The sequence below is a fragment of the Plecotus auritus genome (assembly GCF_963455305.1).
Source record: "Plecotus auritus genome assembly, chromosome: 6".
In the NCBI taxonomy this organism is placed as follows: Eukaryota; Metazoa; Chordata; class Mammalia; order Chiroptera; family Vespertilionidae; genus Plecotus; species Plecotus auritus.
The window spans coordinates 116,309,372-116,328,313 of NC_137773.1; the positions used below are offsets into that span (position 1 = coordinate 116,309,372).

The following is an 18,942-nucleotide window of genomic DNA, read 5'->3' on the forward strand; positions in this document are numbered from 1 at the left end:
ATCCCCTGGTTGATAGAGGGCAGCCAAGGGGGTCCACACTTCCTTCTGGACAGTATCTAGCGCCTTCAACCTGGCAAGTAGGGATTGGGGGGTATGAGTACCAGTTTCAACCGACCAGGGGTCTGCGGCCAGGGGCGGAGGGGCCCCAAACAAGATCTCGAACGGAGTTATTCCTAGGGGGCCAGGAGTGTTTCGCACGCGAAAAAGGGCAAAGGGAAGGAGGACTGTCCAGTCTGCCACACCAGTCTCTATGGATAATTTTGTCATGGCCTCTTTTAATGTTCTATTCATCCTTTCTACCTGACCTGAGCTCTGGGGCCTGTATGAACAATGTAATTTCCAATCCGCCCCCAGTATCCTGGCTTACCCTGACTTACCTGGGCAACAAAGGCTGGTCCGTTGTCTGACCCAATTACCTTTGGTATTCCAAACCGGGGGAAGATGTCCTCTAAGATCTTCTTGGCCACCACGGTTGCGGTCTCCTTCTTAGTGGGGAAGGCCTCTACCCAGCCTGAAAAGGTATCTACAAAGACTAAGAGGTATTTATAGCCATATCAGGCCACCTTTACCTCTGTGAAGTCCACTTCCCAGTAGCTTCCTGGACGGTCGCCCCTGAGTCTCTGTCCAGGTGGGAGTCGGGAAGGGTGTGAGTTCACCAGTTGGCACGCTTTGCACCGACTGACCACCCTTTCCGCGAGACGAGTGAGTCCTTTGACGAAGTATCCGGAGGCCTGACAGGTAGTGCGGAGGTGCTTTGCTCCCAGATGTGTGAGCCGGTGCAGCTGCTTAAGATAGGCTTTGGCGGCTTCCTCAGGTATTACTATCTTCCCTTCTACCGTCCTCCAAATTCCTTGCTCGTCCCTTATATATTTCTCTGGCCTTTTGACCAGTTCTTCCTCCTCTTCCTGGGAATATTTGGGAAATTCCGGCAGGCTCATTGGGGCCTCAGCTAGAGCTAGAATATTCAGTCCTAGAGCCGCTCGTTTAGCCTCTGTATCCGCCCTCCGGTTTCCTTCTGCTACATCTGAGGTCCCTCTTTGGTGGCCAGGGCAGTGGATAATAGCTACTTCCTGGGGAGCGTGTATGGCCTCCAGAAGGGCAAGTATTTCTTGCTTATTCTTAATTTCCTTGCCTGCTGAGGTAAGGAGGCCTCTCTGGCGGTAGATGGCCCCATGAATATGGGCAGTGGCAAAAGCATACCTGCTGTCAGTGTAAATGTTGATTCTTTTTCCTTCTGCCAGTCTGAGGGCCTGAGTTAGAGCTATCAATTCAGCCTTTTGGGCTGAGGTCCCTTCTGGTAAGCTACTAGCCCATACTATCTGATCTTTACTGACTACGACTGCTCCCGCCACCCTTTTACCTTCGAGGATGTAGCTGCTGCCGTCCGTGAACCAGGTGAGCTGGGCACTGGGTAAAGGTGAATCCCGGAGGTCCCTCCGGGGCCCAGTTTCCTCTGCCAGTATCTCGTGACACGAGTGGAGCACTTTCTCTCCGTCAGGGCTCATCTCAGGCAGTAGAGTCGCTGGATTTAGAGTCACTGGTGCCCCGAAGAGGACCCGATCTTCATTCAGGAGGAGGCTCTGGTAGTGGGTCATCCTTGCGTTGGACATCCATCAGTCTGGTGGTTGTCGGATAATGCTCTCCAGGGTGTGAGGCGCCACTATAGTCAGCTTCTGCCCCAAGGTAAGCTTGTCTGCATCCTTCACTAGTTGAGCTGTGGCCGCTATGGCCCTCAGGCAGGCTGGCCATCCCCTTGCCACCGCGTCTAGTCTTTTTGATAAGTAAGCTACCGGTCTCTTCCATGGCCCTAAAGCCTGAGTCAGGACCCCCCGGGCAATCCCTTTCCTCTCGTCTATGTAGAGGGTGAATGGTTTGGAAACGTCCGGCAGGGCCAGGGCTGGAGCTGAGAGGAGGGCTCTTTTAATACTGTCAAAGGCCTTCTGTTGGGCCTCTCCCCATTCAAAGGGGCTCCCCTGTTTGGTTAGGGGGTAGAGTGGTTCGGCCATTGTTGCGAAACCAGGAATCCAAAGGCGGCAAAACCCAGCGGTCCCTAGGAACTCGCGCACTTGCCGGGGGGTCTGGGGCTTTGGGATCTGGGTGACCGTATTCTTGCGTGCCTCTGTGAGCCACCTCTGTCCTCCTTCTAGGGCATACCCTAGATAAGTCACCCTCTGCTGACAGATCTGAGCTTTCTTTGCCGATGCCCGGTACCCCAAGCGAGAGAGTTCTGAGAGTAGGGCCCCGGTACCTGTTTGACAGTCTTCTTCCGTGGCTCCGGCCAGGAGGAAGTCATCTACGTACTGGAGGAGGGTGATCTGAGGGTGCTTGGCACGGAAGGGCGCCAAATCCTGGTGAAGAGCCTCATCAAAAATAGTGGGAGAATTTTTGAACCCCTGTGGGAGGCGAGTCCAAGTTAACTGTCCTGTAGTCCCCATGTCTGGGTCCCTCCACTCGAACGCGAAGATACCCTGGCTAGCAGGGTGTAACCGGAGGCAGAAGAAAGCATCTTTTAAATCCAGGACTGTGTACCAGGTATGGGACGGTGGTATTGAACTCAGGAGGTTGTAGGGGTTGGGGACTGTAGGGTGAATGTCCTATACCCTCTTATTGACCTCCCTCAGATCCTGAACTGGTCGATAGTCATTAGTACCTGGTTTCTTCACCGGGAGGAGTGGAGTGTTCCATGGTGAACGGCACTTGACCAGGATTCCTAGTTTTAAGAGGCGCTGGATATGGGGCTTAATCCCTTCCCAGGCTGTCCTTGCCATGGGGTATTGCCTTACTGCTATCTGGGTAGCGGAGGACTTGAGCTCTACTACCACTGGAGGCTGCCTATCAGCTAGGCCCATCCCAGCTGTCTCTGCCCATGCTCCCGGGTACTGATGAAGCCATTCGGTTGCCATCCCCCCCGTTTGTAACCCTGTTTCAAAGAGCCGATGTTCATCCTCTAGGCGGAGGGTTAAGAGGGTGGCAGTTTCTGTCTCGCCCTGGGTTACAACAGGGCCTCGGGGAGTGAAGGTGATTTGGGCCCCCATCTTGGTTAATAAGTCTCTTCCCAACAGAGGAGCAGGGCACTCAGGTATCACAAGGAAAGAGTGGGCGACTTTCCCGGATCCTAAGTCTAAGGTCCGGTCAGTAGTCCAAGGGTACTGTTCATTGCCGGTGGCCCCAATCACCCAGGATGTTTTCTTAAAGAAATTGGCCCTAGTGGCCTCTTTAAAACTGAATATTGAGCTCCCGTATCTACTAAGAAGTCGACCGGCTTCCCCTCCACTTGAATAGTTACCCTGGGCTCAGGGAGGGGTTCCGAGCCCCGTCCCCTTCAGTCACTGTCCTCATGAAGTGCCAGCACTTGCTTTGCTGCCTTATCTGGTTTCTTAGGGCATTCCCGCTTCCAGTGCCCCTTCTCTTTGCAGTAGGCACACTGATCCTTGTCCAACGGTGGTCTGTTGCCCAGGTTCCCTGACTGCCTCCTCTTTTCCCTTGCCAGTGGTCTGCTTTCTCCTACCACTGCGGCCAGAATACGTGTTAAGTTCTTCTCCTGTCTCTTTTCCCTTTTATCCTCTCTCTCTTCCCTCTCTCTCTCTTTCCTTTGTTCTTTCTCCTCTTCTGTTTCCCTCTTATGATAAACCTTTTCTGCCTCCTTAACTAGATCCTGGAGGGTATAATCCTGTAACCCTTCAATCCGCTGAAGTTTCCTTTTTATGTCTAGAGCGGACTGACCTATAAAAGCCATAGCCACTGAAGCCCTCTGTCCCTCCGACGCGGGGTCAAACGGGGTATATCTCCTAAACGCCTCCATTAACCGCTCGAGGAAGACAGAGGGGGGTTCAGCTGGTCCTTGAAGGACCTCTCTTACCTTAGCCAAATTGGTGGGCCAGCGCGCTGCCCCCCGGAGGCCAGCCACTAGAGTCTGGCGGTAGACTGTCAGTCGCTCCCTACCTTCCGCCGTGTTGAAATCCCAGTCCGGTCGGGCCAAGGGAAAGGCAGCATCCATCAGGTGGGGGAGTTGGGTAGGTTGCCCGTCGGGACCGGGGGCATTCTTTCAGGCCTCTAGAAGGATTCTTTCCCTCTCTTCAGTAGTGAAGAGGGTCTGGAGCAGCTGTTGACAATCGTCCCAAGTGGGCTGGTGAGAGAACATAAGGGACTCCACCAGCCCCGTCAACTTCTGGGGATCCTCTGAAAAAGGAGGATGGTTAGTTTTCCAGTTATAGAGGTCAGCAGAGGAGAAAGGCCAATACTGAAGGGGCTGAAGTGGTGCCGGTCCCCCATCGTCCGACGGGGGAGGCGGAGGTCCGTATGCTCGGAGGGGGCACGCAACGGTGGAGTCCGGGGAAGGGGGCAGTCCCCTTCGGCTTCGGGTGCCCTGAGCCGGTCCCTCAGCAGGGGGAGGAGCGGAAGCAGAGGGGACCGCCGGCCCTGGGTCCCTTTGTAGAGACGGCTGGAGGGAGGGAGGATAAGGCGGCGGAGAATCGAGAAGGAGGAGGTCGGCCTGAGGGTCGACCAGCGGCTTCTTGGTCGGCTCCTGTGGGGGAGACTGGACAGTTAGAACCCGCGAGGCGTTCCGGGGCAACCAGGGTCGGACCCACGGGGGAGGATTTTGCACGAGATCCTGCCAAACGACGATGTAGGGCTGCTGGTCGGGGTGCGACCTGGGTCCGGGCTGAAAAACAGTGTCTTTTACTGCAAAAATGACAGAAAGGTCAAAAGTGCCCTCTGGTGGCCACCCGACATTGAGCCGAGGCCATTCAGAGGAGCAGAAAGTCTGCCAAGGTCCTTTTTTAACATTCACAGAGAGATCAAAACCTCGTCCCCGCACGTCCTTCCAGTTAGTGAGAGTCAGAGACAAAGGTGTACTCTTTCCCTGTCCCATTCCGTCCGTGTCAGGGTGAAAAGAGAGAAGCAAACAAAAAGAGACGATAATGAACAAGACACTTAGACAAAGGGCCCAACGAGACTGAAACAATAACCTGATATAACCAGACGGACGGACACCCGTCCTACAGATTGCCCGGCCGGACTTTGACTCACCCGTCGCCGGACACCCGACGACGACCAAGTTTACTCGGTCGTCTCCTGAATCTGGGGCATCCCCCAGTTTGACAGTTTTTCTGACCGAACCCTAATCAGCCAGAGGAGCCCTCTCCTCACGGAGAGAACAACCTGTCTTTACCAGAACCAGAAACCAGAACCAGAAATCCTGAAACAGTTAACAGACGAACCAGACAACAAGCAACAAGACAAAATCTTTTCGGGGGCCCCCTTACCTCCAAGGTCGGTTCTGACGCTTGAGGGGTGGTCGCTTCTTCCCGGCCAATGCACCAAATGTAAGGTCCTTGAAGACCCCCGGTGGGTCCTTTGGCAGAGCGACGACCCCAAACCAAACGCAGAACTCGAGTCTCGATGCAAAACAAGAGGTTTCTTTATTCAAGCGCAGCGCAGGGACTCACAGGCAACAACTCCAACCAGAGGCTGCTGACTGGAGCCCCGAGCCAGGGGGGCTACAGACTTTTAAAGGCAAAAACCACACGCAGGTGGGAGGCAAGATAGGTTGTTTACTTATTCTCACGGGAATGGTATGTTTTATCTCAACAGAAGACTTTGTGAAAACAGGAACTTTAACAGAAACCAGAAGCTAGGATGTTTACTGATAAGCGCTGAGGGGGAGGTCAGCCTGCTCTTCTCTGGGAGCAGAGCTGTGCCTGCTTACTCTTATCTATTCCTGTCTCCCAGAACAGACTCAGGGGCGCCTGTTCTGAGAGTGCATTCTTTCAGTTTGACCTTGGTTTCCAGAAGAAGGGACTGTGAATCTTGAGACTTGGATTAGGATTGGAAAAAGAATACAAGATTACTATTCTGCTCATGGCCCGAAGAAGGTGCCTGTGGATACATTTTCTTTGTGGAATCTTATTCGGGATTGTCTTGACCCCTGCCATGAAGGGAAAAGGTAGAATGAGGGAATGAGGCAAAGAAGTCCATCATGTCCTAGTCTAGAGAGGCTGTCTTTAAAAGACAAGAACCTTTCTTGCCTCAGCCTAGGAAAGTTATCCCTTCCTGAGGGGCTTAATAAATCTCCTGAGCCTTCAGCACTGCTAGAACGGCCGCTGTCTGAAAATCCTCACTTAAAATCAGAGTATAAAGAGCAGGAAGTGCTGCTAGCACAGAAAGAGGAAAACCCGTACAACGACGAGCCTTGGGATCTTCTTCCTCCCGAGAAGAAGAGGCTTTAGAAGATGCAGCCGTTCATTATCAAGATAATGATAACTGTTGGCTCTTCTTTCAGAGGGTGTTAGCAACAGTAACTGAACCAGCCCCCAGTCGTATGGAGAAAATTGAGGAGGAATTAGCTGAGATAAAAGGGGAATTAACACGGCTAAACTGTTCAGAGAAATTGGGAGAGGAGGTAGTAGAAATGAAAGAGGGACTTAAAGGAATTAAGGAAGAACTGTTACGACTAGCCTCCAAGCCAAAGAATTGTGAGCTAATGTCACCACCTGAGGAAAAAACTATTAAGCTGCAAAGTAGATGTCCTATGCCTTCCTCTGGCAGAGGAACGCCTCAGGAGCCCTCCGTCCTAAAAGTAGAAAAACCGGATGAAGGGGAACCACGCCCAATACGGGTCCCTCCATCAGAAAATAAAGAGCTATCCTGGGAACCTAGCAATCTAGGTTTAAATTTCCCTCTGCAGCAGACGTTACAGAGAGCAGCAGAAAAGGATGAGGACACAGGAGGATTTCATATGGCGTTTCCCATACTGGAACGGCCAGATGGTCAGGGGCAAATGCAGAGATATCATTCTCCCATTCCATTTAAACAACTAAAGGAACTTAAAGTAGCTTGTTCCCAGTATGGGCCAACAGCACCTTTTACTGAGGCGCTGCTGGACACTTTAGCTACGGATGCTCTGCCTCCTAATGATTGGAAGAACATGACAAGAGCTTGCTTGGGAGGAGATTATCTGTTGTGGAAATCAGAATTTATAGAACAGTGTCAAGCTACAGCAGAAATAAACAGAGGCCAAAATATTCCTTTTACTTTTGAGATGCTAGCAGGAGAAGGACCTTATGGAGGATTGAACAACCAACTTCAATATTCTCCTGGGGCTTATGCTCAGGTCAATGCAGCTGCCACTAAGGCATGGAGAAAATTGCCTTCTACAGGAAGGCAAACAGAGGATTTATCAAAAATCAGGCAAGGACCTGATGAGCCTTTTCAGGATTTTGTATCCCGCCTGCTGCAAATAACAGGACGGCTCATTGGTGATGGAGAATCAGGAATGTTACTGGTGAAACAACTGGCATTTGGGAATGCTAACACGGCCTGCCAGGCTGAGATACGACCTTTTAGGAAGAAAGGAAATTTATCAGATTACATCCGGTTGTGCTCAGACATAGGGCCATCCTATGTTCAAGGCTTAACTATAGCCGCAGCACTCCAAGGAAAAACTTTAAAGGATGTCCTCTTCAGACAAGGAAAGGCGGTAAAAAGGGAAGTTGTTTTGGTTGTGGACAAATGGGCCATCAAGTTAAACAGTGCCCTCAGAGGCAAGGGAATTCCAGACAGCCAGGTTTATGTCCCAGGTGTAAAAGAGGAAATCATTGGGCCAGAGAATGCAAATCTAAGAAAGATATTCAAGGGAACATGCTGCCTCCCCAGCAGGGAAACGGGAGGTGGGGCCAGCCCCAGGCCCCTCAACAATGCTTTGGGGCACTACAGAACGGACCCAACCAACAACAGGGAAATCCGTTCAGGACTTATACAGAGCAACCTCAGGGAGCGCAGGACTGGACCTCTGTGCCGCCTCCTACACAGTATTAACACCTGAAATGGGAGTACAGGCTCTGCCTACAGGGGTTCATGGGCCTTTGCCTCCAGGTACTATGGGACTAATTCTGGGACGCAGTAGCTCTACCATAAAGGGTTTATTCATAGCACCTGGAGTCATAGATGAAGACTATACAGGAGAAATAAAAATCATGACTCATTCACCATCTACTATTTCTGTGATACAATCCGGACAAGGGATTGCTCAATTAATTCTATTGCCCTATGTCAGGACAGGTCATACAGCCACTAGCACCCAGAGAGGAACAGAGGGTTGCGGATCCTCTGACTTATCCTGGGTTCAAGCTATTAAGGCTCAACACCCAGAGCTAACACAGTAAATGGAAGAAAATTAACAGGGGTACTGGATACCGGAGCAGAATGTTTCAGTTATTACCCAAGAACAATGGTCTTTATCCTGGCCAAAGCAGCCCGCTCTTACACAGCTTCAAGGCATTGGCAAAGCTACTAGTCCAGAACAAAGTAGTAATCAATTACATTGGCAGGATAATGAAGGTCACAAGGGAATATTTCAACCATACGTTATTCCTAAGCTCCCTGTGAACTTATGGGGTAGAGATGTCATGCAAGAAATGGGAGTTTATATTTATAGTCCCAGTGCCCCCGTAACAAAGCAAATGTTTAATCAAGGACTGCTGCCAGGCCAGGGGTTAGGAAGAGAGGGCCAAGGAAGAATAGAACCAACCATGCCAGAGCCCAGACCTCTTAGAGCAGGGTTATGGTATTTCTAGGTGGGGGGGGGGGGGGGAGCGGTTTGATTATCCTGCAACCCATGCAGATCCAATTCAATAGAAATCAGATAATCCAGTGTGGGTTGATCAATGGCCCCTAGCATCTGAAAATATACAGGCCGCCGAGCAGCTGGTGCAGGAACAGCTAGACAAAGGCCATATAGCACCCTCTAACTCCCCCTGGAATTCTCCTATATTTGTCACCAAGAAAAAATCAGGAAAGTGGAGATTACTACAGGACTTAAGAAAGGTTAATGAGACAATGGAACTTATGGGAGCCTTACAACCAGGACTTCCCTCACCTTCTGCCATTCCAGCAGGTACTTACAAAATAATTCTTGATCTTAAGGACTGTTTTTATACTATTCCCTAGCACCTCAAGATTGTAAAAGATTTGCTTTTAGTATACCATCCACTAATTTTCAGGAACCTATGAGGAGATATCATTGGCTAGTTCTCCCCTAAGGGATGGCCAATAGTCCCATGTTATGTCAAAAGTTTGTTGCTCAAGCTCTTATTAGTACTAGAAAGAAATTTCCTCAAGCTTATATTATACATTATATGGATGATATTCTGTTAGCTTATCAGAATGAAGGCATATTGCTAGCTGCATATGCTCAACTACAAGAAGGGCTTAAAGAAAAGGGACTGGTCATTGCCCCTGAGAAAGTACAGAGCCAGTCTCCTTTCTCTTACTTGGGATATACTTTACATCAGAATTGTATTACCCCTCAGAAAATACAGCTAAGAAAGGATAGGTTAAAAACACTTAATGATTTTCAGAAACTGCTAGGAGACATTAATTGGCTAAGACCTTATCTTAAAATCACCACAGGACAGCTTAAGCCTCTTTTTGAAGTCCTCAAGGGAGATTCTAATCCTAACTCTCCCAGAGAGCTATCAGAAGAAGCCAGACAGGCTTTACAGATAGTAGAATCAGCTATTGGTCAACAGCAGGTTTCATATTTAGACTATTCTCAGCCATGGGTAGCTTACATTCTTGCTAGTCAACACACCCCCACGGCAGTATTATGGCAGGAAGGTCCTTTATTATGGATTCACCTGCCTGTATCACCTGCAAAAGTACTTACACCTTATTATGATCAAGTAGCTACTCTTATCCACATGGTAAGGACTGAAGCTTGCAAATTAATTAGACGTGAGCCGCCTTATATCTGTCTTCCTTACTCCAAACAGCAAGTAGATTGGTTGTTACAACATAGTGACAACTGGGGAGCGGCTATGGCTAATTACCCTGGTCAAACAGATAATCATTATCCTCACAATAAACTTTTGCAGTTTCCAAGCCAGCATGCTTTTGTATTTCCCAAGATAGTACAAAAAGAACCTATTACAGAGGCTTTGTTAATTTTTACTGATGGTTCATCTAATGGTAATGCAGCCTACAGTATTCAGGGTAAAGTAACAACTTTTCAAACTACCTATACATCTGTGCAGGTAGTAGAACTGTGTGCCATCTTAGCAGTATTACAATGTGTTCCAAATCAAGCATTTAACCTGTATTCAGACAGTCAGTATATAGTAAAAGCAATGGAAGTAATTGAAACTGTTCCCTTTATTGGGACAACTAATTCCATAGTACAAAGTATGTTTAGAGACATACAGCGCGCCCTACAGCAGCGCATGCAGCCATGTTTCTTTGGTCATCTCAGAGCTCATACTGGACTACCTGGACCGTTATCAAAAGGGAATGAACAGGTAGACATTGCGACTAGAATAATATTATATATCCAGGAACAATTGGCTGAGCAATCTCACATGCTGCATCATCAAAATAGTAATAGTCTCAGGCAGCAATTTAAAATTACCAGGGAAGCTGCCAGACAAATAGTAAAACAATGTACAAATTGTCCTACTACTCAATCAGTGCCTCATTATGGGGTTAACCCAAGGGGACTAAAAGCTAATCATTTGTGGCAAATGGATGTGACTCATATCTCCAGTTTTGGGCAGGTAAAGTATGTACATGTCACTGTAGATACTTTTTCTGGCTTTATTATGGCTACAGCTCAGACTGGTGAAGCAAGTATAGCCCACTGTTTAAAGTGTTTTGCAGTTATGGGACAGCCCAAATGTATTAAAACTGACAATGGCACAGGCTATACTAGAAAAAGTTTTCAACAGTTTTGCCAGAAGCTAGATATTACCCATAAAACAGAAATTCCATACAATCCCCAAGGACAGGGGATAGTAGAAAGAGCTCATAGCACTCTAAAGCTACAATTACAAAAAATAAAAAGGGGGGAGTTATATCCCCTGACACCACAGAATTTATTACATCATACTCTATTTATTCTTAATTTTTTAATTTTGGATGTGCATGGGCGATCAGCTGCACAGCGTTTCTGCAATACAGGAATTGCATCCACCTATGCTCAGGTCAGGTGGAAGGACCCTTTAACCGGACAATGGCATGGACCAGACCCCGTGCTCATTTGGGGACGAGAGCATGTTTGTGTTTTCCCCCAGGATGCCGAAAGTGCGAGGTGGCTTCCGGAGAGGCTGTGCGCTTCGCAGGAGATGGGCGAGCTGGTCAAGGGAGTTCGACAACTGACTATCTAAGAGCGACCCTACAACCTGGCTCAGATGACGCGAACAGCGGCGGTGCCCACCTGGGGACTGATGAAGAAGTTGGCGGTTGAAGCAGAACAGACGCTGAAACAGACTTCTATTCCAAAGACAGGAGTCTCAGTGTTCCTGGCAATGATGGCTATCCTAAGCTGCCAAGTACCGAGCGTCCAAGGAGACATCCACTGGGCCTACGTTCCTGACCCTCCTTTATTTCATCCAGCTGAATGGGGCGGACCATCAGTTCTGGTATATGTGAATGACACTCACACCCTGGGGATGCCTTCTAATGGACATGTACGACCAGAACTACATGTGGGTTTTAACTATTTTGGATAAGGGAATGGAATGCCTATTTGTCATTAGAGGGTGATGTAACGGGATGTCTACAAATGGACTCTGTAGCAATGGATAGTGTTTCTTAAAGGACTGAGCAGAAAGAAGGGAAAGGTAATCAACATCACTCCACCCCAGGACTTGCCCCCTTGTGAAAAAGAATCCCTGACTGCCAAGTACGCTATGCCATGGAAACGCTGTCATGGTACTCAGGCAGTACAGTATGTACTCCCAGGAACTAATTTTTCCATTTATGACTGGTCTCAACCCAATAGGACAGACTCCTTAGAACTGGGAATGTATAAGGGAATATGGGGATTAAGTAATAGGAAATTCCAATATAGGTTATGGAAGTTAGGAGCAAGTATGGGTACTCCTCTGGTTCAGAAAGATAATAAGGACATCTCTCACGTTAGACCAGAGTCATTACTTTATACTAATCTGCCTGAAAAAAGACCTGTCATTGCCTGTGTACCTGAACCTTATGCTCTATTAGTAGGAAGGATTAATATCACATTTTCTGGAAATAGATACCAGTTACAGTGTGTCCAATGCAATTTGACCAACTGTGTCAAGAATTTAGAAAATGGGAAACAAGTTGCTGTGGTACACCAACCATCCTTTGTAATGGTGCCTGTCAATCTTACTGGCCCCTGGTATTCAGACAAGGGGTTACAGGTTTGGCATGAGATCACAGGGGCACTATCCAGGCCAAGGAGATTCATTGGCTTGCTGGTAGCAGGTATCACAGCTCTCATCACCTTGATTGCCTCTGCTACTGCAGCAGCGGTGGCATTAACTCAGCAAGTACAAACAGCGCATTTTGTTAATAACTTGTCTAAAAATGTTTCCCAGGCATTGGGCACTCAGGAAAATATTGATAGGAAAATAGAGGAGAAACTGAATGCTTTACATGACACGGTACTGTACCTAGGAGAAAAGGTACAGAGTCTCCAAATAAGATCTAGATTAGACTGTCACGCAGATTATAGTTGGATCTGTGTTACATCTAAGAAATATGAGAGTGTACATACCTAGAATAGAGTAAAGAACCACTTAGAAGGCATATGGCATAGTGCGAATGATTCTTTAGACTCATTAGCTTTGCATAAAGAGATTCAAGTTTTACAAGAAGCAGGACCCTTGCGTTTTGATGCCAGTGATACCGCTAGGAATTTTCTTGATCAATTTCTTAAGATTGTTCCCTCTGTAGGAGATTTTCAGCATTTAGCTTTAGGAATTTCTGGATTAGGAGGTTTAGTTCTAATACTGTTTTGCTTATTTCCTATCTTAATGCATAGAGTAGGTAAAGGCATTCTTGCACTGTGCACTGGACTGCATAAACTAAAATTAAAAGCCCAACCTGCTTAATTTTTAAGGAGGGGGAAATTGTTGGGAGCGACCTCAGTTGACAAAGTCCTGAGAGGGCAGGTTTCACAAAGTGGCCTGCCTGTTCCCAAGGTTAGTCATGCATCCTGCCCCCCTTAGGCTTAGAGACCTTTAAGCACAATAGTTTATTAATCACACATTCTGCCCCCTAGAGCTTAGTTAACCCTAGAGCACAGTTGATTTATAAGCGTAATTGTCCTTCAGCAAGAAGCATAGCTAGATTATCTCATGGAAAGGAACTTAGGTGGCGTCGGAGGTGTATGTACAGGTATAGCCATTGGAATCTTAGCCAAGATAAGGAACTTTGTGTAAAGGTCAGTAGGAAACCTGAAACAAAGGGGTATAATTATGCTTACCACATTATAGGAATGATGTATTGTATGGAATGTAACTGACCCTGTATAAAAGTATGGTGAAAAATAAACTCGGGACTGTAAGCGGGAAGTGCTACAGTCCTCCCGATCCCATTCTGTTTTCTGTCTGTCTTTTCTCATCCTCTCCCCCCTTGCAGGTACTGTTCAACAGATTCCGGCAGGCTCCGGCATACAGCTATAATAAAAAACACCATAGAAAGTTTCAACAGTAGACTAGAAGAAGTAGAGGACAGAATTAGTGAGTTAGAAGATAAGGTAGAGAAACAAGCTCAATCAGAACAGCAACTGGAGAAAAAAATTAAAAAGCCGGAGGAGAGCCTAAGGGAGCTTTTGAAACGAAGTAACATACGTATAATAGGGCTGCCAGAAGGACAAGAAGAGCAGCAAGGATTAGAAAATCTATTTGAAGAAATAAGGACAGAAAACTTCCCAGATATGGGGAGGAAAGAAATTACACAAGTACAGAGAGTCCCAAGCAAGGTCAATCCCAAAACACCCACACCAAGACACATCATAATTACAATGGCAAATATTAACGATAATGAGAGAATCTTAAAGGCTGCAAGAAAGAGACAGAGAGGTACCTACAAAGGATCCCCATCAGATTATCAAATGATTTCTCAACAGAAACACATCAAGCTAGAAGGGAATGGAAGGAGGTATACAAAGTGTTGCAAAGCAAAGGACTAAATCCAAGAATACTCTATCAAGCAAGACTGTCAATCAAAATTGAAGGAGAAATCAGGAGCTTCACAGACAAAAAAAGGCTAAGGGAGTTTATCACCACCAAACCAGCAATGCAAGAAATGCTAAAGAGAATGCTGTAAAACAAAGAAATAAAAAGGTAAGAAAGAACACAGGCACAAAAATAAAAAATGACTACAAACAAGCACCTTTCAGTAATAACTTTAAACGTAAATGGACTAAAAGCACCAATCAAAAGACATTGAGTGGCTGAATGGATAAAAAAAATGACCCATAAATATGCTGTCTACAAGAGACCAACCTCAGAAACAAGGGACTCACAATACTGAAAGTGAAGGGATGGAAACATATCTTTCAGGCAAATGGAAATGAAAAAAAAGCTGGAGTAGCAATACTTACATCTGACAAAATAGACCTCAAAGTGAAGGTCATAATAAGAGACAAGGAAGGCCACATCATGATACTAAAGGATCTATACAATAAGAGGATATAATCCTGATAAACATATATGTACCCAATGCAGGACCACCCAAATACATAACAAAACTCCTGGAAGATATCAAGGGTGTGATCGACAGCAATACAATCATAGTAGGGGACTTTAATACACCACTGACATCACTGGATAAATCCTCTAGACAAAAAAATCAGCAAAGATATAGCAATCCTAAATGACTCACTATATCAGATGGACTTAACTGACATCTTCAGAACATTTCACCCCAAAGCCACAGAATATACGTTCTTCTCAAGTGCACATGGGACATTTTCAAAAATAGACCACATATTGTGTTACAAGCAAGGTCTCCCCAAATTCAAGAAAATTGCAATCATATCAAGCAACTTCTCAGACCACAATGGCATAAAATTAGAAATAAATTACAATAAAAACAATCCAAAAAACTCAAACACTTGGAAGCTGAAGAGTTTGCTATTAAATAATGATTGGGTTACCAATGAGATCAAAGAAGAAATTAAAAACATCCTGGAAACTAATGGCAATAAATACACAACAATCCAAAATCTATGGGACAGAATGAAAGCAGTCCTGAGAGGGAAGTTTATAACTCTACAGACCTACCTCAAAAAACAAGAAAAAATGGAAGTAAATCATCTAACTCTACAACTCAAAGAATTAGAAAGAGAGCAACAAGAAAAGCCCAGAGTGAGCAGAAGGAAGGAGATAATAAAGATCAGAGCAGAAATAAATGACATAGAGATAAAAAAACAATACAAAAGATCAATGAAACCAAGAGCTGGTTCTTTGAAAGGATAAACAAGATTGATGAACCTCTGGCCAGGCTCACCAAGAAGCAAAGAGAGAGGACTCAAATAAACAAAATCAGAAATGAGAGAGGTGAAATAACAAGAGACCCCGCAGAAATACAAAGGTTTGTTAAAAAAATACTATGAACAACTCTATTCCAACAAACTAGACAACCTGGAGGAAATGGACATATTCCTAGAAAAATACAACCTTCCAAAAGTCAATCAGGAAGATTCTAAAAATCTCAATAGGCCGATAACTATGGAAGAAATTGAAGCAGTCATCAAAAGCTCCCAGCAAACAAAAGCCTGGGGCCAGAGGGCTTCACAGGAGAGTTATACCAAACACTCAAGGATAAACTAAAACCTATCCTCCTCAGACTATTCCAAAAAATTCAAGAGGAAGGAACACTTCCAAGCTCATTCTAAGAAGCCAGCATCACCCTAATACCAAAACCAGATAAAGACAACACAATGAAAGAGAATTATAGGCCAATATCCCTCATGAACATAGTTGCCAAAATCCTCAACATAATTCTAGCAAATCGGATCCAGCAATACATCAGAAAGATCATACACCATGACCAAGTAGGATTTATCCCAGGAATGCAAGGATGGTACAATATCCGCAAATCAATAAATGTGATACATCACATAAACAAATTGAGATATAAAAATCACATAGTCATATCAATTGATGCAAAAAAAGCATTTGACAAAATCCAACACCCTTTCTTGATAAAAAAAACTCTCAGCAAGGTGGGAATAGAAGGATCATACCTCAACATAATAAACACCAGATATGACAAACCCCCAGCCAACATCATACTCAATGGACAAAAACTAAAACCATTTCCCCTAAGAACAGAACAGGATAGGGATGCCCACTCTCACCAGTCCTGTTCAACATAGTACTGGAAGTACTAGCCATTGCAATTTGACAAGAAGAAGAAATAAAAGGCATCTAAATTGGAAAAGCAGAAGTAAAACTGTACTTATACGCAGATGACATGATGCTGTACATAGAAATCTCTAAAGACTCCATCAAAAAACTATTAAACTTAATAAATGAATTCAGCAATGTAGCAGGATACAAAATTAATGCCAAGAAATCTATGGCATTTCTTTACACCAATAGTGAACTTACAGAAAGAGAAACTAAAAAAGCAATCCCATTTACCATCGCACCAAAAATATTAAGATACCTAGGAATAAACTTAACTAAGGAGGTAAAAGACCTATATGAGAAAAACTACAGGACACTGGATAAAGAGATAGAGGAAGACATAAACAGATGGAAGAACATACCGTGTTCATGGACTGGTAGGATCACCATCATCAAAATATCCATACTACCCAAAGCAATCTATAGATTCAATGCAATCCCCATTAAAATACCAATGGCATATTTCACAGACCTAGAATGAACATTCCAAAAATTCATCTGGAATAAAAAAAGACCCCGACTAGCCACAGCAATCCTGAATAAGAAGAACAAAGTAGGTGGGATCTCAATACCAGTTATCAAGCTGTATTACAAAGCCACTGTTCTTAAAACAGCCTTGTACTGGCACAAGAACAGACATATCGACCAATGGAATAGAATAGAGAACCCAGAAATCGACCCAAACCACTATGCCCAATTAATATTTGACAAAGGAGGCGTGAACATACAATAAAGTCAAGACAGTCTCTCCAACAAATGGTGTTGGGAAAATTGGACGGATACATGCAAAAAAATGAAACTAGACCGCCAACTTACACCATACACAAAAATAAACTCAAAATGGATAAAAGACTTAAACATAAGATGGGAAACCATAAAAAATACTAGAGGAATCCACAGGCAGTGAAATCTCAGACGTATGCCAAAGCAATTTCTTCACTGATACTGCTCCTAGGGCAATGGAAACTAAAGAGAAAATAAACAAATGGGACCACATCAAAACAAAAAGCTTTTGCACAGCAAAAGAAACCATCAACACAACAACAAAAAAGCCTACTGCATGGGAGAACATATTTGCCAATGTCATCACCGATAAGGGTTTAATCTCCAACATTTACAGGGAACTCATACAACTTAAAAAAAGGAAGATAAACAATCCAATAAAAAAATGGGCAACAGACCTAAATAGATACTTTTCGAAAAAAGACAGAAGGAAGGCCAAGAAACATATGAAAACATGTTCAAAGTCACTAATTATCAGAGATGCAAATCAAATTGACAATGCGGTATCACCTCACACCTGTCAGAATGGCTATCATAAATCAACAAACAACAAGTGCTGGCGAAGATGCGGAGAAAAAGGAACCCTTGTGCACTGCTGGTGGGAATGCAGACTGGTGCAACCACTGTGGAGAACAGGATGGAGTTCCCTCAAAAAACTAAAAATGGAACTCCCATTTGACCCTGCAATCTCACCTCTAGGAATATATCCCAAGAAGCTAGAAACACCAATCAGAAAGGATATATGTACCTCTATGTTCATAGCAGCACAATTCACCATAGCTAAGATTTGGAAACAGCCTATGTGCCCATCAGCAGATGAGTGGATTAAAAAACTGCAGTATATATACACAATGGAATACTATGCTGCAGTAAAAAAGAAGGAATTCTTATAAGTACCGCGTGCTAAACGGTTACGCCACTGGAACTCCAAGAAGGAATTCTTACCATTTGCAATAGCATGCATGGAACTAGAGAGCATTATGCTAAGTTAAATAAACCAGTCAGAGAAAGATAAATACCACATGATCTCACCCATTTATGGAATAAAATGAACAATATAAACAGATCCAGCGATAGAGAAGCATTGATCAGCCTGTCAAACAACATAGGGAAGGTAGGGGAGGGTGGGGGTAAGGGAGAGAGATCAACCAACGGACTTGTATGCATGCATATAAGCCTAACCAATGGACACGAACACCAGGGAGGTGAGGGCATGTTTGGGGGTGCGTGTTGGGGATTAATGGAGGGATGAGGACACATATGTAATACCTTAATAAATAAATATAAAAAAATAAAAGTGACAAAGAAAAAAAACACACCACATAGTCATATCAATTGATGCAAAAAAAGCTTTTGACAAAATCCAACACCCATTTTTGATAAAAACTCTCAGTTGTTAACTGAGTTCTATGAACATGAAATTCTTAGGTTTGTAAAAAACTCACGTTGAAAAACGCCAACTCATTGAGACTGACATATAAATTCATCTTTGATCACGAATTCTCAGTGTTTCAACATTGCCTCACAGATATTAAGGTTCTACAAACATGTATTCCAAGTGTTGAGTCTGAATTATAAATATTGTAAACATGATCCTAATCAGTTAACAGCTCTTTGAACACTGTCCCACAGATATTAAGGTTTTGTGACTTTCAATGTGCAGCATGACATCATTAAAGGCAATGCTAGCCTCAAAGTCTAGCCTAGAATCACAGCCTCTGAGCCAAATCTCCACACTTAGAGAGCACAGCCTAATAGCCCCACAGCTGGGCCTATCACCAAAGGGCCGAACCTCGCTCAGGGAGAATACAGGCAAAGTCTTAAACAATGATAGACTGTGCCCTGGGCCTCTCTCTCAGTGAGTCTTAGGAGGCCCTTGGCACACTACTCCCTTGGTCTCTCTATCAGAGATTCCTAACACGGTCCAGGACCCTGGCATCCTTGGCCCTGGGCCTCTCTTAGAAACTTCTAAAGAGTC

The 18,942-nt window shown here is 45.0% G+C and overlaps 1 long non-coding RNA gene across 1 annotated transcript in view; it reads left to right on the forward strand.

Moving 5' to 3' along the window:
• LOC308251185 overlaps nucleotides 1–13,351 on the forward strand; it is a 35,667-nt gene extending 22,316 nt beyond the window's left edge. Inside the window, exon 3 of the long non-coding RNA XR_013960906.1 lies at nucleotides 11,067–13,351. This is a non-coding gene — a long non-coding RNA (uncharacterized lncRNA). The remainder of the gene's footprint in view (nucleotides 1–11,066) is intronic.
• The last annotated feature ends 5,591 nt before the right edge of the window (nucleotides 13,352–18,942 follow it).